We start from the raw sequence: 19,716 nt of genomic DNA on the forward strand, positions 1-19,716 counted from the left end.
TCCTTTCGAAGGAGCTTTCGTGCTTTGATGCAAGAAATGATATGAAGGTTGGAACTGGGTTTATCGCCATAGATTACGAGAGTTTGACCTGAAGGAAGATTGAGACGGATAGCTTTTTCGTAACAAAGAATGTCAGCATGATTGGGACTCAACCAATCCATGCCAATGATAACATCAAAGCTCTTAATGGAAACGGGCATAAGATCTATAGGAAATGAGTGATCATTTAAGGTAAGCGTACAACCTATGAATACATCGTTAGCGCTTTCTTTCTCACCGTTAGCCATCTCGACGGTAAACGTTTCGGTTAGTGGTTGACGATTTGGTTTTAGATTATGTTTGAATGAATGACTAACAAAACTCCTTTCAGCACCCGAATCGAAAAGAATACTAGCATATGAGTTGTCGAGAAGGAACGTACCCGAAACAAGCGGGATCAGCAACTGCTTCCTCCCGTCCCATGGTTAGAACCCTTCCGGTGTTATCGGTAGTTGACTTCTTAGGGCAGTTCCTTTTAAAATGCCCAATTTCCCCACAGTTGTAGCAGGCTTGACTAACACCTGCTCCCGATGATTGGTTGGCTGATTGGGTAGGAGTTCTGCAGTATCGAACTGTGTGCCCTTTCTTACCACAGTTGGTGGAAGACAACTCTCGACAGGGACCGGGATGGTGATGGTATTTACACTTGTCACACAGAGGGAGGTTACCAGCATATTTACTGGTAGGAGTTGAGGCTGTGGATCCCATGGCAGAAACAGCAGCAACAGGAGTAGTAGTAGTAGCATGGACTACTACGGTCTGTTGTTTCTTGAACGATCCTTGAGAATATTGACCCTTCTTCTTCTTCCAGGATTTCCTTTTTTCACCACTCCTTTGAGTTGGCTCAGAAGTGGTAGTGATTTCCTTAACATCGTCGCTGTGATAAATCAGAATTTGTGCTAAGGTCTTGGCACTATCGTAGGTATCCGGACAAGCAGCCAAAATGTGACTCTTTATTGGTTGAGATAACCCCCAAACGAACCTTTCGATCTTTTTGTTTTCAGGAGTGACTAACCCCGGGCAAAGAAGTGCGAGATCATCAAATCGGGAAGTATATGCAGCAATGTCGGAACCTTTCATCTTCAGGTTCCAGAGCTCGTGCTCTAATTTCTGCATTTCACCACGGGGGCAATACTCGGCAATGAGAAGTTCTTTCATGGCTTCCCAGCCCATGGCATTGGCTACGGGTAAGCTCAGAGATTTGACTCGGCCATTCCACCAAGTCAAGGCTTTATCAACGAAGGTACAGGATGTGAACTTGACTTTATCGGACTCTGCACAAGCACAGATTTCAAAGATGGACTCTATTTTCTCGAACCATCGAGATAAGGAAATGACACCTCCAGCGCCATTAAAGGATGTTGGTTTTGCGTTCAAGAAATCCTTGTAGGAACCCCCTCTTTGGTGTCCCTGGGTACCTTCAGGGTTTTGAGATTGAGGACCGCCACTTGAACCACCAGGGTTCATTTGTGACATAGTTGCTACCATTGCAGCTGTCATCATCGTCTGGAGTGATGCTAGATCGAACTGAGGAGGAGGTGGCGGCGAGGAAGGATTGTTGTCGTTCTTTGAGCTAGGTATCTTTCGGGGAGGCATCTTGATCTAATAAGATCAAGGAAAAGAGGATGGTAAGTCCTCTACATTGAATCGATAGACATGACAGTTATATGATTCGAGTAAGCGATAAAGCAGGAAAGAGTTATCGAATAGATAATTTATCGCTAAGAGTAATCACAGAAAACTACTCGAATGAGGATTACTACAGAGGATCGGAATCGAGAAATACTCCCATAGTATTTCATGAATTGTTTACGACAATGATTCGATGTTGGGATATTAGGGTAAGTTTTAGGCATGCTACATACCACAGTCACTCCCAAGCACATGTTGGCCGTGTCTCGACTGAATATAGTTGGCCAGGCTATATTGACCCTAGACACGACTACATAACTGCCCAGGTTTAACCGTAGTATACAACACCCATTTACTTATGTTTTGTTCTACTTGTGGTTACAGATGACGACGGTTCGGTATACTTGTATACTTTTAAAAATACTTGTAGTTTGAAGATACTTTTAATTCAGAGCACTTAGGCCCTTTAGTGTTTATAGTTTTATACCATGTAAGGTTTGGTATACTTCATTCACTATAAACAAGGGCTCTGATACCAATCTGTCACACCCCGAAAACCGAAGGCGGAAAACATTTCCGGGGTTGACTACCACGTTGAGTATCAAATCCAATGCACATAGTAAGTAAAGTAAAGCAACCATTACATTACATAATAAAAGTTTTACAGTTGTTTCAAAAGTAAAGTTTATACAGTCGTGATACATTATATATAAACAAAAGGAACGAATCTTCATGTACACCGTCTTCGAGCAAAAGGATCTTCGGATACCTGTTCTAACGCTGACCTGAGAACACAAGCGGTTTGAAAATCAGCATAAAGCTGGTGAGTTCATAAGCGGTTTTGTTTTATGAAAATGTATCGATTTCCTTTCTGTTCTGAAATGTTATGTACACCAAGAAAATCCCGTATTTTCTTAAAAGTTGGTTATTGTTTCACACATGTAAAGTATAGTAAGTTTGTACACTGAAAATATGTTTATTCATGTGAAAATGTATAGTTGGTTATCTGACTGGTTGAACTGTTCTGTTTACTTATCATGTGTTACCAGGAAAGTCCCATACTTTCCTTATTGTATGTTACAAATTGTAAAAGATGTAATGTTATCCAGTTTGTTACTCTTTCTAGTTATGTAAATGTTACCCAGGAAATCCCCATGCTTTCCTACATGTATGTATCTAATGTAACGTTGTTAAAGATGTAAAAGATGTAATCGTGATTAGGTTCTATGTTTTCCCCAGGAAAGTCCCGTACCTTCCTGAATGTTGGTTACAGTAAGTAAAAGATGTAAAAGATGTCAAAGATGTAAACGATGTATAAAGTAATCCATTATTACTGTAAGTAAATCTCTGTTATCCTAATTGCGAGTTCCGTAACCATACAATAGACTGAAACCTGTGGCAATAAGTAGTCCACATGTGGCAATAAGTCGTCCACATACTTATGACTTTCGTCACCCTTGAACCATTTCGGTTCGACTGTAGCTAGCAGCCAGGTGTGGGGTAGTCAGCCCCGTATAGATCTATACACTCAAGTCACGCTCTCTAAATACCAGAGAATCTGGTTATGGGTGTAGTCCTCCACTCGCGTAATCTGGGTGGAGTGTTCTCCGAGGACGTGTCTCCAATCATACAGGAATAACAAATTTACTAGTAATAATATGATAGTCCTCCACTCGTATATGTGTGGGGAGTGTTACCGAGGACAAAACAGTGTACATGTATTATGTTCAAATGTTTTAAGGTCGTGCTTTTAACTGGTAAAATGTGGAAAACCATTTGTGAAACACATGTAAAACATACTAGTTAAAGACTTAATTCACAAATATATGTTACTTGATCTGTATGTTCGATCTGTTATCAGTGGTAATATCAGTTATAAAAGCATAAGAATATGAAACACACATTTGAAAACATGTTTTGAGTACAAGAATTCCCTTGTACTTTGCTTGTGTGTCCCCCCCCCCTTGAAAACAGTGGAAAACAGTGAAAAAGGGTAGGGGTATGAACTCACCGGACTCGGAAACGTGTCGGTTTTGAATGCTAGACGTTGGTTCGGGGTTTGATTACTCACGATGATCCTATGTAAAATGATATAATGTCCATATATATACAATTAGAGATACATTCACTAATCATATGGGACATTACACTCCAATGAGGTTAAACACCTCAAAACGAGTGTTCGGAGTGACCCGGGTGACATCTTCGGACTTGTAATGGCACTAGGGACTTGGGACTTGAGTTTAATCCCCAAGAGTAAACATTTTAAAGAGTTTACAACCATAAAACACACACATACATGAGTTTTCGGCCGTAAACTCATGTGGGTGTGGTTTTGATGGTTTTAGGGCTCAAATGGACATAGGGATTGCTAGAATGGATTATCTAAATTGCGTTGGAACACTGGGAATGAATTTAAATCATCAAAATGATTATTTTTATGGGAGTTTACGGCCAGTATAGGCTCCTGGCCGTAAACTCCTTAATCTTCATGAAAATGGTGTTTAATGTTGTTAAAACAAATCACATGTGATTACTAGAATTATTCCAAGACCTTACATGAGTTTTATGGGACATTTGAGGGGTGTTATGGAGTTTACGGCCCATGAGACCCTCCTCATGGCCGTAAACTCTTATGTAGGGTCATACAAAGTGTTTCAAGGTCTAAAACTTGCATAGAAGGGATTCTAAAATTCATCTAAAGGCTTTAGGGGTGTTTAGTCTGCATTCTAACACCAAAAGTTTTGGAGTTTACGGCCCAAGAACAAGCCTTGGCCGTAAACTCTTATAAATCCCACAAATGATGTGATTTCGGCCCTTAAAGTATTTTTGGTTGGTCACTTGATTTATTCCAAGACTTTTGGTGGTGTTGGATGGCTTTCTAACACCTTAGAATTGGATTTAGGTCACATTTTGGGGAGTTTACGGCCTAAGCACTCTCATTGGCCGTAAACTCACATAAGTCCCATAAAATTCATGTTTCAAGACAGTGAAGACAGACCGTAGACGATACCAAATGAAAGGTACAACTAGTAAGGTCTAAGACAGTGAAGACAGACCGCAGACGATACTAAATGAAAGGTACATCTCGCAAGGTCAAAATAGTGAAGACAGACCGCGGACGATACCAAATGAAAGGTACATCTCGCAAGGTCAAAACAGTGAAGACAGACCGCAGACGATACCAAATGAAAGGTACATCATGCAAGGTCAAAACAGTGAAGACAGACCGCAGATGATACCAAATGAAAGGTACATCTCGCAAGGTCAAAACAGTGAAGACAGACCGCAGACGATACCAAATGAAAGGTATATCTCGCAAGGTCAAAACAGTGAAGACAGACCGCAGACGATACCAAATGAAAGGTACATCTCGCAAGGTCAAAACAGTGAAGACAAACCGCAGACGATACCAAATGAAAGGTACATCTCGCAAGGTCAGATGAGAGACTACAGACCGCAGATAGTATCACATGAAACTCACATCTGGCAAGGTCAAACAGTGTGACTCTGAAAAGGTGACATCAGCATACAGTGTAAATCGCTGACGAAGTACCGTTACCTTAAAACCATGAATTATAAGGCAACCCAGGATACTCGTAACCATACTGACTAGAGTTCCAGAAGCCCTACAAGCATCTATATAATGTGACATTTTTCACCCCTTGGCTTGGTAGGCCGTGGACTGTAGCTAGCAGTCAGGGTGCGGGGTTGTCAATCCCGTATAGGCCTATACACACAATGTCAGCTCTCCCTACAGGAGACTCTGGTTACCAACTAGACGACAGAGAAGGCTGCGTCCCGAAGATGCATCCCAAATAGAGGATAGTGTGTTACTAGGAGGGAGTGGGTTTCTAATGTAAGTGTAGACTAGAGGTAGAGACTCTTAACAAAACTCACTGGAGAATTTCATGTATGTCCATACTCATATACATAGTATATAACTAATGAACCAAACGAGTTTCGGACGGCCACCCGATGCCACCAGACCACATCTCAACGAAGAAAAGGAAATAGGGTGGATGAGCCTTCCTAAGTCTTTCAATCGTTACTTATATGTATCTATATAAGCACAGACGTACATCTAACTACGACTGAGTGTGTAATAATTGAATACATATTATCGTGGTGTGAATTCATACAGTGTGGAATAACTTAATCGTAAAGTATAAGTGTATCAAGTATAAGTGATTCTTGTGAGGTAGGAGTGTCTAACGAGTGAAGTAGGAGCGGTCACAAGTGAAGTAGAAGTGTCGAACAAGTATAAGCGTTTCACGAAGTAGAGGCGATAATAAGTGAAGCAAAAGTGTATCAAGTATAAGTGAAGTACAGTCGCTATCAAGTATAAGTGAAGAAGAAATCGTATCACTAAGTAAGAGCGTGAATAAGTATAAGCGTCATCAGGTATACGCGACAACAAATATAAATTAATGCATTACCAAGTAGGAGTATAAAATAAGTATAAGCGAAGCAGCATTATTTAACAAGTAAAAGTATACGTCTAAGAGGAAATCTTTAATGAAAAGCCTTTGTGTACAAAGAAAACCCCAAATTGTATTCTTTTGTAAAATATGTTTAAAAACCTTAGATAATCTTTCATAAACCAATTTAAAATGGATTTGGATAAATCAGTATAAGTAAAAGTTATGAAATAAGTAAAAGTCATTATAGTGTCCCACTCGGTAAAACAGTGTAAAGTGGTAAAATATTGTGCATGCGGGTTATCAATCACCAGTGATTGATAGGATAACTAGCATGTTTAACTTGTATTCCCCCTATAAAACATTTAAAAGCATTAAAAGGTTCATTCAGGGGTATGAACTCACCTGATGTAAGTAGGTCCGAAGAGAGTGCTGTTTGGGCGTTTAGTGCCACGTAAGGACTCGAACACACTCAATGACCTATTTAACATATGATATCATATGTTCACATACAATTAGTATATTTAATACTAATTAAACAATTATACACGCTCAAAGGAGCGAAAAACACTTTGGCTAAGTGTTTGGGTGTCCCGGGTAACGTCTAAGGGTGTTAAGGGTCTCCTATCAGTTGTGGAACTTTGCTAAACTCAAATATCAAGTGTGTGAATGGGTTTAAAGCATTAACATGGACCATTTTGTAGTTTACGGCCTAACTCAAGGGAGTTTATGGTCGTAAACTCCCAAGGTCATATTCTTGGGTGTTTAATGCTTCTAGCTTCCTCATTGATTTATTCTAAGCACTTTTCCCAAAAGGCATGAGTGGGTTTGAGGCCTCTAAGGGCTTGATCTATGAGTTTACGGCTGTAAACTCTAATCCTTAGAGTTTTGGGAAGTTTAAAGCCGCTAATGCCTTTCTAGTGATTTCTAATGAAGTATGATGCTATTTTGGAGGATTAAAACCATCATTTGAGTGGGTTTTGGGGAGTTTACGGCCTAGATATATGCTTGGGCCATAAACTCCAAGTCAAGCCTCATTTCATTATGTTTAAGCCTTTAAATCCTTCCTAGTATTTTATGGTAAATGTCTAAGGTCATTTGGGGAACAAAAACCAACATTTTGGCTTAGTTTGGGGAGTTTACGGCCTAAGGATGTGCTTGGGCCGTAAACTCATTTTTGCCCTTCAATTTGATGTGTTTAAGTGATCTAAACCCAAAGGAATAAGCCCTTAATTTATGTGTTAAGCCCTAGTGTGGTTTGGGAGTGTTTTTGGGGCCTTTTAATAAGATTTTGAGGTGTTTACTGCCTAAGCTTATGCTTGGGCCGTTAACTCTCTTTTAACCCCCAAATACATGAGTTTTAATGTTTAAAAACTCCTAGGGTAATACCTCAATTTATTTCCAAGCCATTAGGGACAAGTTTGGGTCATTTTGGCCTTGATTTGGGTGTTTACGGCCTAAGGAGATGCTTAGGCCATAAACTCCTTTTGCATAGCTTCTAGGTTCGATTTTTGGGCTATAAACATGATTCAATATGTTTAGAATAAGCTAGGGTAAGCGGACTTACAATTTGGAAGCATTTGGATGCAGATTCGGGGCTAAAACGAGTCTAGAGAGAGAGTATAGAGAGAGAGTGTAAAAAGTCTCCAATGGACTCCACTCACCCTTACATAGGGTTTTGAGTCGGGGCTCATTGGAATTCTACCCAATACTGCCGTTAAACAGGGCTTTTGGGCGCACCCGATTTAGTGGTCGTAATAATAAACTAGTATTTTCCAAGTAAATGGAAATATGTGTTATGTATTTTTATTTCCTTTTATCACGACTTAACGGCATATAAACATACACAATTGAAATGTTTATTAAACTTGACAACTTCTCATTAACGGAACTTTTGAACAGTGGAATATTCCGTTAACGGTAACGGAGAAATGTAACGGGGCAACTTGTGTTGTCACATCATCCCCCCGTTAGAGGGAATTTCGTCCCGAAATTTTGATCTAGGCAAGGAAGTAGGTATCAATGGCCAAGTAGAGGTAAGAGAGTACTTCCTATGTGGTTGTCCTCGCATTCCCATGTGATCTCTGGTCTGTGTTTGTCAATTCTACAGACCCTCGCGTACGGGATGCGGATTCCGTCTCGTGTAGCTAGTGGGTTCCGCCTGGTGTATCTACGAGGTTAGGGTTCTCGATGGATTCTATCAAGATGAGTGAGGCACGAAGAGTGTTGTTGGGAAATCACCTATCAAGTCAAGTCTAAGAAATGGGTCATCCGGGTGTGAATACTGTGGTATATCCGAAGGTAGTAGCGGCCTGAAAAGGGTTGGACCATGTCTCCATGAGGATTCTCGGATGGTCCTAAGCTCTCGGAAAGGAGTAGAGCTTTTCAGTACTAAGAACATAGTGTACTTCTAGGGCAAGATCAACACTGGCGTGATCGCCATTCCGAAGTTCCTAACGTTCTCACTTGTACTGGATGTGTAGTCCTTCAGGTTAGTCATTAGGAAGCTCGGGTGGTCTTCGGTTTCGTGTTTTCTTTCAACTGACTGATAGAGACTTTCTAGATCGTCGAGTGGGTTGCGTGACTATGGCTATTTGTTTGCTATAGAGTGTTTATTTCGTGCTTGTGCGAAATTAACCTGCATTAACGAAGATTGAGGTACGGAAACCCTGAGGGTCGAGGAGATAGGGTTTCACCTAACCAGTGTTGGACTATCTCGGGAGGTAGTTCTATTATCTCTGTGTGAGATAGTATTCTTGGAACACCTAATAATCCAAGGAATCTCTATGACTGTGGTTTATTCTAGCGTGGAAAGCGCATATTCCTGCATAATCCATCGACTAACACCAGGGCTGGCGTTTAGTCAATAATCTCTTTAGGATCTGGGTTACGAGGTTTAACAAAGCTACTTTCGCACTTTGACCAAATATTCTTGGCTGCAAAGGTTATCATGTGGTTCTTGGTATACTAGTGTTCACTTCGGAGAGTGTATTCTATCGTCTACAGGGCGACGACGGTTTCCTCCATGCGAGGGTGTGGAGGATGATAGGCACCACTCGTCTATAATGAGGTGGATGAAGTGCCTGAGCAGTGTGAGTATATACTGCAACTACTCATCCGAAGGTTCTGGGTTTTCATGCTCTAGGTCGAATCTAGTGAGTATAGAATCTTCTCACTCGGAACTTTTAAGGGCTCAACCCGTAGTGATTTTCTTGACTCGGGTTCCTATTTTATGGAATAGGGTGAAAGTGTTTGGCGAAGAGGTCCGTGATGGGGCTCATGCCTAGCCTAACCATAAATACCGGGTGTATGCGAGCAGTGTACAATTGAGGTCGGCGGGATATTCAACTGTGCGACTCCACCCCAAACCCACAACCCAACGTGGAACAGGGAATAGGGAGGAAACACACACCTTAAATCTTTTTGATCTCAATTATATACCGCCCTACTGCATATACCTGATTATAGCGGTCAATCTCATGAGTTCTATATTCTGGGTTCACGAACCTGATGTGCAAGGTGCGAAGGGTTTTCTGAGGGAATCTACGGAGTATCCTTCGGTTGGTTGTTGTCTTCTGGAATATCTTGTAGTGTGTTTCTCTTCGGTGTTCATCTGACTACGAGGGGTCGGTCAACAGTGTATGGTACCCTACCTTGGGTACTTCGAAAGGTTTGAGATAAGAGGGACGATTGACGAATCGTATTAGGTTGGTTTATTTGTGTTAGGTTCAGGTTCGGAAGAGCCTTTATTTGACAATATGGCTATGGAAAAAGCTCTTTTTACACAACACTAAAATGTACACATGGTTGCACGAAGTCAAACCATGATCAATAGAGTCGTCGAAGTTGGCACACTCCGACATGATGTATATATAATGAAGGTCGATAGAGTCATGTGCCGACCAGTCACACTAGTTCTAGGCGTCTTGGGTTTCGTCCTATGTATCGCTACTGTGGATACCTGGACTGATAGAGTCGACGCGGAACTATAGAGAGTTCTAAGTGTTTTCGGATAGAGGATCTTTTAAAGAACGAATTCTCACAAGGCATTTCTATAATCGCCTCACATATACTAGTCATGTATATTTAAGGTGGGGAGGACTGTTGACTGAGCGACCCCGCCCTAAATCCACAACGAAACGAGGAACAGGAGATGAGGCGGCATTCGCTCACTCTAGGTCTGTCCATCTTAAATATACATGGCCGTAACATATATGTTTAGCCACTATAGTTTTACCTAATGAATTTTTAAATTTTATAACAGTGCTGTGACTTTCGCCTTACTGGAAAGAATTTACATTTGAATTAGCCTTTTATTGTTCTTAGTTTAGTTATCCGAGGTCGAGAGACGTACCAAAATCTAATGAGTTCCTTTCCGCTTCTCCCTAAGCAGAAGTGTCAAGTTTCTTCTGTGTCTTTGTCTTTCCCTTCGGTTGGGCAGTCCTTCTTGAAGTGTCCCATTTTACCACATAGGTGGCAAACTGTACGAGTCGCCACATTGGTGATTGGTGCAATACGTTCCACCGGAGTTCTGCATACACGAGCGGTATGCCCCTTCATGTTGCACCTAACACAATAGAGTTCCCGGTATGCACCATGATGATGGTAGCTGCACTTGCTGCAGTGGGGGAGGTCTCCTAGGTACGATCTCCTTGAGATCGGGAGGGAAGGGTTGATAGGAGTACAGACTGCCTCAGCTCGTTGCCCTTCGGAAGGTCCTTGAGCCGAGGTACTTCCCTCCTCTATCTTGATTTTTCTCTTTAGTGGGTTCGGTTGAGATTCTTGGGTGACTGAGTATGGAAGTGTGGGTTGATGCTGTCCATTGTCAGGATTGGAATTTCCGACGGGCACCTTGCTAACATTGGCGTTGTTAGCATTTAGGTGAGCCATGACAGCTGCTACGACTGCGGAGACTGTAGCTTGGAACGTAGCTTCATCGAATAAGAGAGTAGGTTTCTTGCTTGTAGATTGGTTACGCTTCCTCGGTGGCATGGTTTTACTATACGAAAAAAGAATACAAGGCAATGAGAGACGATGGTTAACCCTGGACATTTCTGTCCCGATCACATTAGGCATAAATTTTTCCCGTGCCTCAAGTATTGATTGTTTGAACGTCGACCTACATCCCTATGATGTAGTCTTGGTAATCGAAGTGGGTGTATGAGTATTCGAAAAAGGCCATAAGATGCGAGTCGTTCCTACTAAGTTACCTTTATACTGAGAAAGGTTTCACTCTCCAGCTTGGAGAGATTTGAGAACAGTTCGGAACGAAGCTGCAGAAAGAGAGGCTCATGAGGGCTTATGGCTAAACAACCTCACAGAGGTGTGGGGGTCCGCTCTAAGCGCATTACTGGAAACGGGAACAAGGCGATTTACCTAGCACATTGCGTGAGCAGTGTAACCACTAACTCACTAAATTGTATTATTTTATGGGTGTATTAGCGTGACGAACACGAGGAAAAGACACTTCCCGGGTTCCATATACTGGCTCTCTCAGTCCGCCTCGTGTCTTTGACTGGAATCGACGTTGGTTTCCTTCGGGTAGTTTCCTAGGGTTCTCTTCTCGTATGGACATATTGAATTTCTACTCCGCCTTCCTTCAGATTCCAACTCTGGGTGTCATCACTTCGCGATGGATGACTGGGAATCTCCGAAGTTTAGGCGGGTTTCTCACCGATGTCCCTAAAAGAACATGGGCACTTGGTGTATTCAATAGTCTCGATCCAGTTCATTTATTTTCGAACAAGAAATCTTCTCAATGAACCTCTTTGGGGTCGAATTCAACTCTTCTGTTATGCACTGAAGTGGGTAGGGTTTTCTACAAGGTTCGTGCGAGAATGGAAATGTCTAAAGAATCTCAACAGATTATTAACATTTCGCTGGATGATCCATATCGAGTCCTGCTACGATTACACAGGGTATACAAATCATATATAGCTTAGATCCGATAGGCCTTGGAATATGTGATACTACTCTAGAACCACATCCCAACGAGGAAAAGGAAATAGAGCGAAATCACACATTCTTAGCCTATGGGATCCTTATTATATATAACCTTGGAAGTATACCCGCTGTATTTGTAGTTATATCAATAAGGATCTTTTAGTTCTCACACTAGGTTATCTATGTATCCTAAATACCCCTATGGTATTTTAATTCTTGTTTGGTTCTCGTCTTTGAATTATAATTCTGGGTTTAGTGTGAATCTTTTAGCGCTCTAAAATACTCCTATAGTATTTTAACTTTATGTTTGGCTCTAGCAAATCCTAGTTGGTAAGTTTCAGACCTGTTGCACACCACAATCACTCCCGAGCACACGTTCATCGCATCTCGAATAAAAGTAGTTGATCAGGTTACATTTATTCCAGCGTACGATTACATAACTGTCCAGATTTGACTATAGTGCTCAACATCCGAAGACTTTTATTCTTGTTCTTCTTGTGATACTTGTGTTCGAGTGCTTAGATTCTGGATGTTATTATACTTTGGTAAAATATGGTTATATTTTAAAGTATAATTCTTGGTCAGAGTGTTTTATCCCTTTTGTATTTATAGGTTGTATATCTTTTATGAATTGATATACTTAGCTCACTATAAACAATGCTCTGATACCAATCTGTCACACCCCAAAACCGGAACGGCGGAAACATTCTGGGGTGGATGACGTCATGTCAAGTATCACAACACATGCATTATAGTAATCAAAGTACAACAAAACATTGCATTAATAGTAATAGTTTTACAAGGTTACATTACAACAATTAGAATAAGTACAGCATGGTACTAGCTAACTTCATCAACAGCTCCAGGGATGTACCTGTCTAATGCTAACCTGAGAATACAAGTTATTTGAAAAGCGAGTATCAGCATTTTTACAAATGCTGGTGAGTTCATAAGTATTTAGTGTCATTTAGTCAAATAACTTTATAAAGTAGTAGTTTAAGTGTTTTTAGTGTATTAGTGTTCTTTCCAGAAAATCCTATATTTTCTTTAACAAAAGCAGCCTTCTACCAAGACTGGTCAGTGTAATGTGGTAAAAAGAAGTTTCCCTTAATTGCTATTATTATCAAAATACTGAATTTGATTATTAAAGAAAGCAAGAGACATCAGGGAATAACATATGCCTCAGCAGTGAGGACTGCTAACTAAGGCAAAAGAATCATAGACTCAAGGAGAGTATCGAGCTAACGACACGCCTGGTTCAGTCTAACAAATGGAGACACAGACCCCAGAAGCTACCAAATGAAAGGTACAACTGGTAAGGTCTAAGACAATGAAGACAGACCACAGACGATACCAAATGAAAGGTACATCTCGCAAGGTCAAAACAGTGAAGACAGACCGCAGAAGATACCAAATGAAAGGTATATCTCGCAAGGCCAAAACAGTGAAGACAGACCGCAGATGATACCAAATGAAAGTTACATCTCGCAAGGTCAAAAAAGTGAAGACAGACCGCAGACGATACCAAATGAAAGGTACATCTCGCAAGGTCAAAACAGTGAAGACAGACAGCAGACGATACCAAATGAAGGGTACATCTCGCAAGGTTAGAACAAAGACTACAGACTGCAGACAGTATCACATGAAAGACACATCTGGCAAGGTCAAACAATGTGACCCTGAAAAAGGTGACATCAGCATACAGTGTAAATCGCTGACGAAATACTGTTACCTTAAAACCATGAATTATAAGGCAACCCAGGATACTCGTAACCATACCGACTAGAGTTCCAGACGCCCTACAAGCATCTATATAATGTGACATTTGTCACCCCTTGGCTTGGTAGGCAGTGGACTGTAGCTAGCAGTCAGGGTGCGGGGTTGTCAATCCCGTATAGGCCTATACACACAATGTCTGCTCTCCCTACAGGAGACTCTGGTTACCAACTAGACGACGGAGAAGGCCGCGTCCCGAAGATGCATCCCAAATAGAGGATAATGTGTTACTAGGAGGGAGTGGGTTTCTAATGTAAGTATAGACTAGAGGTAGAGACTCTTAACAGAACTGACTGGAGAATTTCCTGTATGTCCATACTCATATACATAGTATATAACTAATGAACCAAACGACTTTCGGACGGCCACCCGATCCCACCAGACCACATCTCAATGAAGAAAAGGAAATAGGGCGGATGAGCCTTCCTAAGTCATTCAATCGTTACATATATGTATCTATATAAGCACAGACGTACATCTAACTACGACTGAGTGTGTAATAATTGAAGACATATCATCGTGGTGTGAATTCATACAGTGTGGAATAACATAATCGTAAAGTATAAGTGTATCAAGTATAAGTGATTCTTGTGAAGTAGGAGTGTCTAACGAGTGAAGTAGGAGCGGTCGCAAGTGAAGTAGAAGTGTCGAACAAGTATAAGCGTATCACGAAGTAGAGGCGATAATAAGTGAAGCAAAAGCGTATCAAGTATAAGTGAAGAAGAAATCATATCACTAAGTAAGAGCGTGAATAAGTATAAGCGTCATCAGGTATACACGACTACAAATATAAATGAAAGCATTACCGAGTAGGAGTATAAAATAAGTATAAGCGAAGCAGTAATATTTAACAAGTAAAAGTATACGTCTAAGAGGAAATCTTTAATGAAAAGCCTTTATGTACAGAGAAAATCCCAAATTGTATTCTTTTGTAAAATATGTTTAAAACCTTAGAGAATCTTTCATAAACCAATTTAAAATGGATTTGGATAAATCAGTATAAGTAAAAGTTATGAAATAAGTAAAAGTCATTATAGTGTCCCACTCGGTAAAACAGTGTAAAGTGGTAAAATATTGTGCATGCGGGTTATCAATCACCTGTGATTGACATGATAACTGGCATGTTTAACTTGTATTCCCCCCTATAAAACATTTAAAAGCATTCAAAGGTTCATTCGGGGGTAGAACTCACCTGATGTAAGTAGGTCCGAAGAGAGTGTTGTTTGGGCGTTCGGTGCCATGTAAGGACTCGAACACACTCAATGACCTATTTAACATATGATATCATATGTTCATATACAATTAGTATATTTAATACTAATTAAACAATTATACACGCTCAAAGGAGCGGAAAACACTTTGGCTAAGTGTTTGGGTGTCCCGTGTAACGTCTAAGGGTGTTAAGGGTCTCCTATCAGTTGTGGAACTTTGCTAAACTGAAATATCAAGTGTGTGAATGGGTTTAAAGCATTAACATGGACCATTTTGGAGTTTACGGCCTAACTCAAGGGAGTTTATGGCCGTAAACTCCCAAGGTCATATTCTTGGGTGTTTAATGCTTCTAGCTTGCTCATTGATTTATTCTAAGCACTTTTCCCAAAAGGCATCAGTGGGTTTGGGGCCTCTAAGGGCTTGATCTATGAGTTTACGGCCAAGGAACCACTCCTAAAGGAGTTTACGGCTGTAAACTCTAATCCTTAGAGTTTTGGGAAGTTTAAAGCCGCTAATGCCTTTCTAGTGATTTCTAATGAAGTATGATGCTATTTTGGAGGATTAAAACCATCATTTGAGTGGGTTTTGGGGCGTTTACGGCCTAGATATATGCTTGGGCCGTAAACTCCAAGTCAAGCCTCATTTCATTGTGTTTAAGCCTTTAAATCCTTCCTAGTATTTTATGGTAAATGTCTAAGGTCATTTGGGGAACAAAAACCAACATTTTGGCTTAGTTTGGGGAGTTTACGGCCTAAGGATGTGCTTGGGCCGTAAACTCATTTTTGCCCTTCAATTTGATGTGTTTAAGTGATCTAAACCCAAAGGAATAAGCCCTTAATTTATGTGTTATGCCCTAGTGTGGTTTGGGAGTGTTTTTAGGGCCTTTTAATAAGATTTTGAGGTGTTTACTGCCTAAGCTTGTGCTTGGGCCATAAACTCTCTTTTAACCCCCAAATACATGAGTTTTAATGTTTAAACACTCCTAGGGTAATACCTCAATTTATTTCCAAGCCATTAGGTACAAGTTTGGGTCATTTTGGCCTTGATTTGGGTGTTTACGGCCGTAAACTCCTTTTCCATAGCTTCTAAGTCCGATTTTTGGGCTATAAACATGATTCAATATGTTTAGAATAAGCTAGGGTAAGCGGACTTACAATTTGGAAGCGTTTGGTTGCGGATTCGGGGCTAAAACGAGTCTAGAGAGAGAGAGTATAGAGAGAGAGTGTAAAAAGTTTCCAATGGACTCCACTCACCCTTACATAGGGTTTTGAGTCGGGGCTCAGTGGAATTCTACCCGATACTGCCGTTAAACGGGGCTTTTGGTCGCACCCGATTTAGTGGTCGTAATAATAAACTAATATTTTCCAAGTAAATGGAAATATGTGTTATGTATTTTTATTTCCTTTTATCACAACTTAACGGCATATAAACATACACAATTGAAATGTTTACTAAACTTGACGACTACTCATTAACGGAACTTTTGAACAGTGGAATATTCCGTTAACGGTAACGGAGAAATGTAACGGGACAACTTGGGTTGTCACACATTATTGGCTATGTTTTTTCACAGCCATTTCCGTTTAAACATTCTATTTTTTATAAAAAATTCTTTTTATAAAAATCACAGAGTCAAAACTTATGAAACTCACCAAAAAAAATTTCACTTATTTTAGAAAATGTGTATTCTCGGGTAACTAAGAAGCCGGACGTAGGACATCGGTTCTAAGGAAATTATATTTCCTCTCTTTTGCAATAAACTTGACATGTTTTATATTTTCGTTGTGTGTTTCAATTATGATGATGTAATTTCGCTTACAAACCTAAAAGTTTGTAATATATTGATTTAAATATGTTAAGTGTTCAATATATGTAGTTGACTGTGATCCAATTGTAACGTTGCCACCCCGACGTTTCCGCCGTCATTCAGGGTATGACAGATTGATATCAATGCGAGAGAGTATAGAGAACTTAGTATCTTCTTTTTAATAAAAATACAACTATAGGCTATGGCTTGATCTAGTAGGTCTTGGTATATCCTTACTGTACAACAATTAAAAATAAAACTTTTTGAAGCAAAAATTTTATAGGAATCTAATAAAATTAAATGAACTTAAAAACAAGGATTTAAATCAAATAGTCAATTAGGTTTCGTAAGACATAGGTCATACTACAACTAAACCCAACTTCTGCACCTAAGTTTTAAATTTACCAGGCCTCATGCATTATCCAACTTAAACGAAGTAGTTGATAACCTAAAATCTTGGTGATTTAAGAAACTTAAAATACGATCACAAATCAATAATGTAAATAATTAAAATGTTATTTAATATGTGTATAACATATGTGTAACATGTTTGAGATACTAAAATACCTAAAAGTTCTTTCTTTAGATGGATGATTTATGGAGAGCAATCATGCCACCAGTAGATGACCCTGTGTTTCTTGTGATACTATGTGACAACCCAAGTTGTCCCGTTACATTTCTCCGTTACCGCTAACGGAATATTCCACAGTTCAAAAGTTCCGTTAATTAGAGGGTGTCAGTTTAATAAACCTTTCCATTTGATTACCTTTAACAAGCCGTTAAGTCGTGATAAAAGGAAATAAAAACACAGGACACACATTTCCATTAAGCTGGAAAATGTCAAGTTTTGTGTTACGATCACTAAATCGGGTGCGACCAAAGGCCCCTTTTAACGGTAGTATCGGGTAAAATTTCCACTGTGCCCCGACTCAAAACCCTATATAAGGGTGAGTGGAGCCTATTGGAAACTTTTTACACTCTCTTTCTCTATACTCTCTCTCTAGATTCGTTTTTGCCCCGAAACCGCAACCAAACGCTTCCAAATTGTAAGTCTGCTTACCCTAGCTTATTCTAAACATAGTGATTTATGTTTATAGCCCAAAAATCATCCAAGAAGGCATGGAATAAGGAGTTTACGGCCCAGGAACATTCTAGGGCCGTAAACCCCTAAAAAGGTGCCAAACATGCCTCTAAACTTGTCCATAAGCTTGGAAATAATTAGGGGATATAGCCTTGGGGTGTTTAAACATTAAAATGCATGATTTTAGGACTCAAACAAGAGTTTACGGCCCAAGCACAAGCTTAGGCTGTAAACTCCTCAAAGATCATGTCAAAAGTGCCCCAAAACACTCCCAAACTCATCCTAGGGCTTATTACATAATTTAGGGACTTATCCTCTTGAGTTTAGACACTTGAAACAATCCAAAATGATTTAAAGAAAGGAGTTTATGGCCCAAGCATTTATCTAGGCCGTAAACTCCCCAAATCCCCCTCAAATGTTGGTTTTAATCACCCAAAATAGCATCAAACTTCATAAGAAAATTCTAGGAAGGCAATAGGGGCTTAAAACTTCACTAAACTCAAAGGTTGAGAGTTTACGGCCGTAAACTCCCTTGGGAGAGTTCCTAGGCCATAAACTCCTATAAAGTACCCTTAGAGGCCTCAAACCCACACATACCTTTTATGAAAAGTGCTTGGAATAATTCCATTAACAAGCTAGAAGCATCTAACACCCAAGAAATTGACCTTGGGAGTTTACGGCCGTAAACTCCCTTAGGTTGGGCCGTAAACTCCTTGTTTGGTCCATGTTGATGCTTTAAGTCCATTTACACACTTAATATATGAGTTTAGCAAAGTTCCACAACTGATAGGAGACTCGTAACACCCTTAAACGCTACCCGGGACCCCAAACACTTAACCAAAAGTGTTTTCCGCTCCTTTGAGCGCGTATATTTGTGTAATTAGCATAAAATATACTAATTGTATATGAACATATGTTATCATATGTTAAATAGGTCATTGAGTGTGCTCGAGTCCTTACGTAGCACCGAACGCCCAAACAACACTCTCGTTGGACTTACTTACACCAGGTGAGTTCATACCCCTGAATGAACCTTTTAAATGCTTTTAAATGTTTTATAGGGGGGAATACAAGTTAAACATGTCAGTTATCACGTCAATCGCATATGATTGATAACCCGCATGCACAAGATTTTACCACTTTACACTGTTTTACCGAGTGGGACACTAAAATGACTTTTACCTGTTTCATAACTTTTACTTATACTGATTTATTCAAATTCATTCTAAACTGGTTTATGAAAGATCCTCTAAGCTTTTTAAACGTATTTTACGAAGGAATACAATCTATGATTTTCTCTGTACATAAAGATTTTTCATTAAAGATTTCCCTTTTCGACGTATACTTTTACTTATAAAATACTTCTGCTTCACTTATACTTATTTTATACTCTGACTCGGTAACGTTTTCACTTATACCTATAGTCGCTTATACTTGATGACGCTTATACTTATTCGTGCTCTTACTTAGTGATACGATTTCTCCTTCACTTATACTGGATAACAACTTTACTCCATTTATACTTGATAGACGTTCTTACATCACTTATTGTCGTCTCTGCTTCGTGATACACTTATACTTGGTACGCTTATACTTCATGGTTCGATTATCCCACACTGTACACTTATACTTCACGACTCAGATGTTCCACTGTACACTTATACTTCATGACTAGATGTTCCACTGTACACTTATACTTAACCGTAGGATACACACTCAAGCATAGTTAGATGTATGTTTATGCTTGTATAAATGCATATAAATAATGATTGAAGGACTTAGGAAGGCTTGTTCGCCCTATTTCC

This window comes from Lactuca saligna, chromosome 2 (assembly GCF_052625555.1).
Source record: "Lactuca saligna cultivar CGN05327 chromosome 2, ASM5262555v1, whole genome shotgun sequence".
Taxonomy (NCBI): domain Eukaryota; kingdom Viridiplantae; phylum Streptophyta; class Magnoliopsida; order Asterales; family Asteraceae; genus Lactuca; species Lactuca saligna.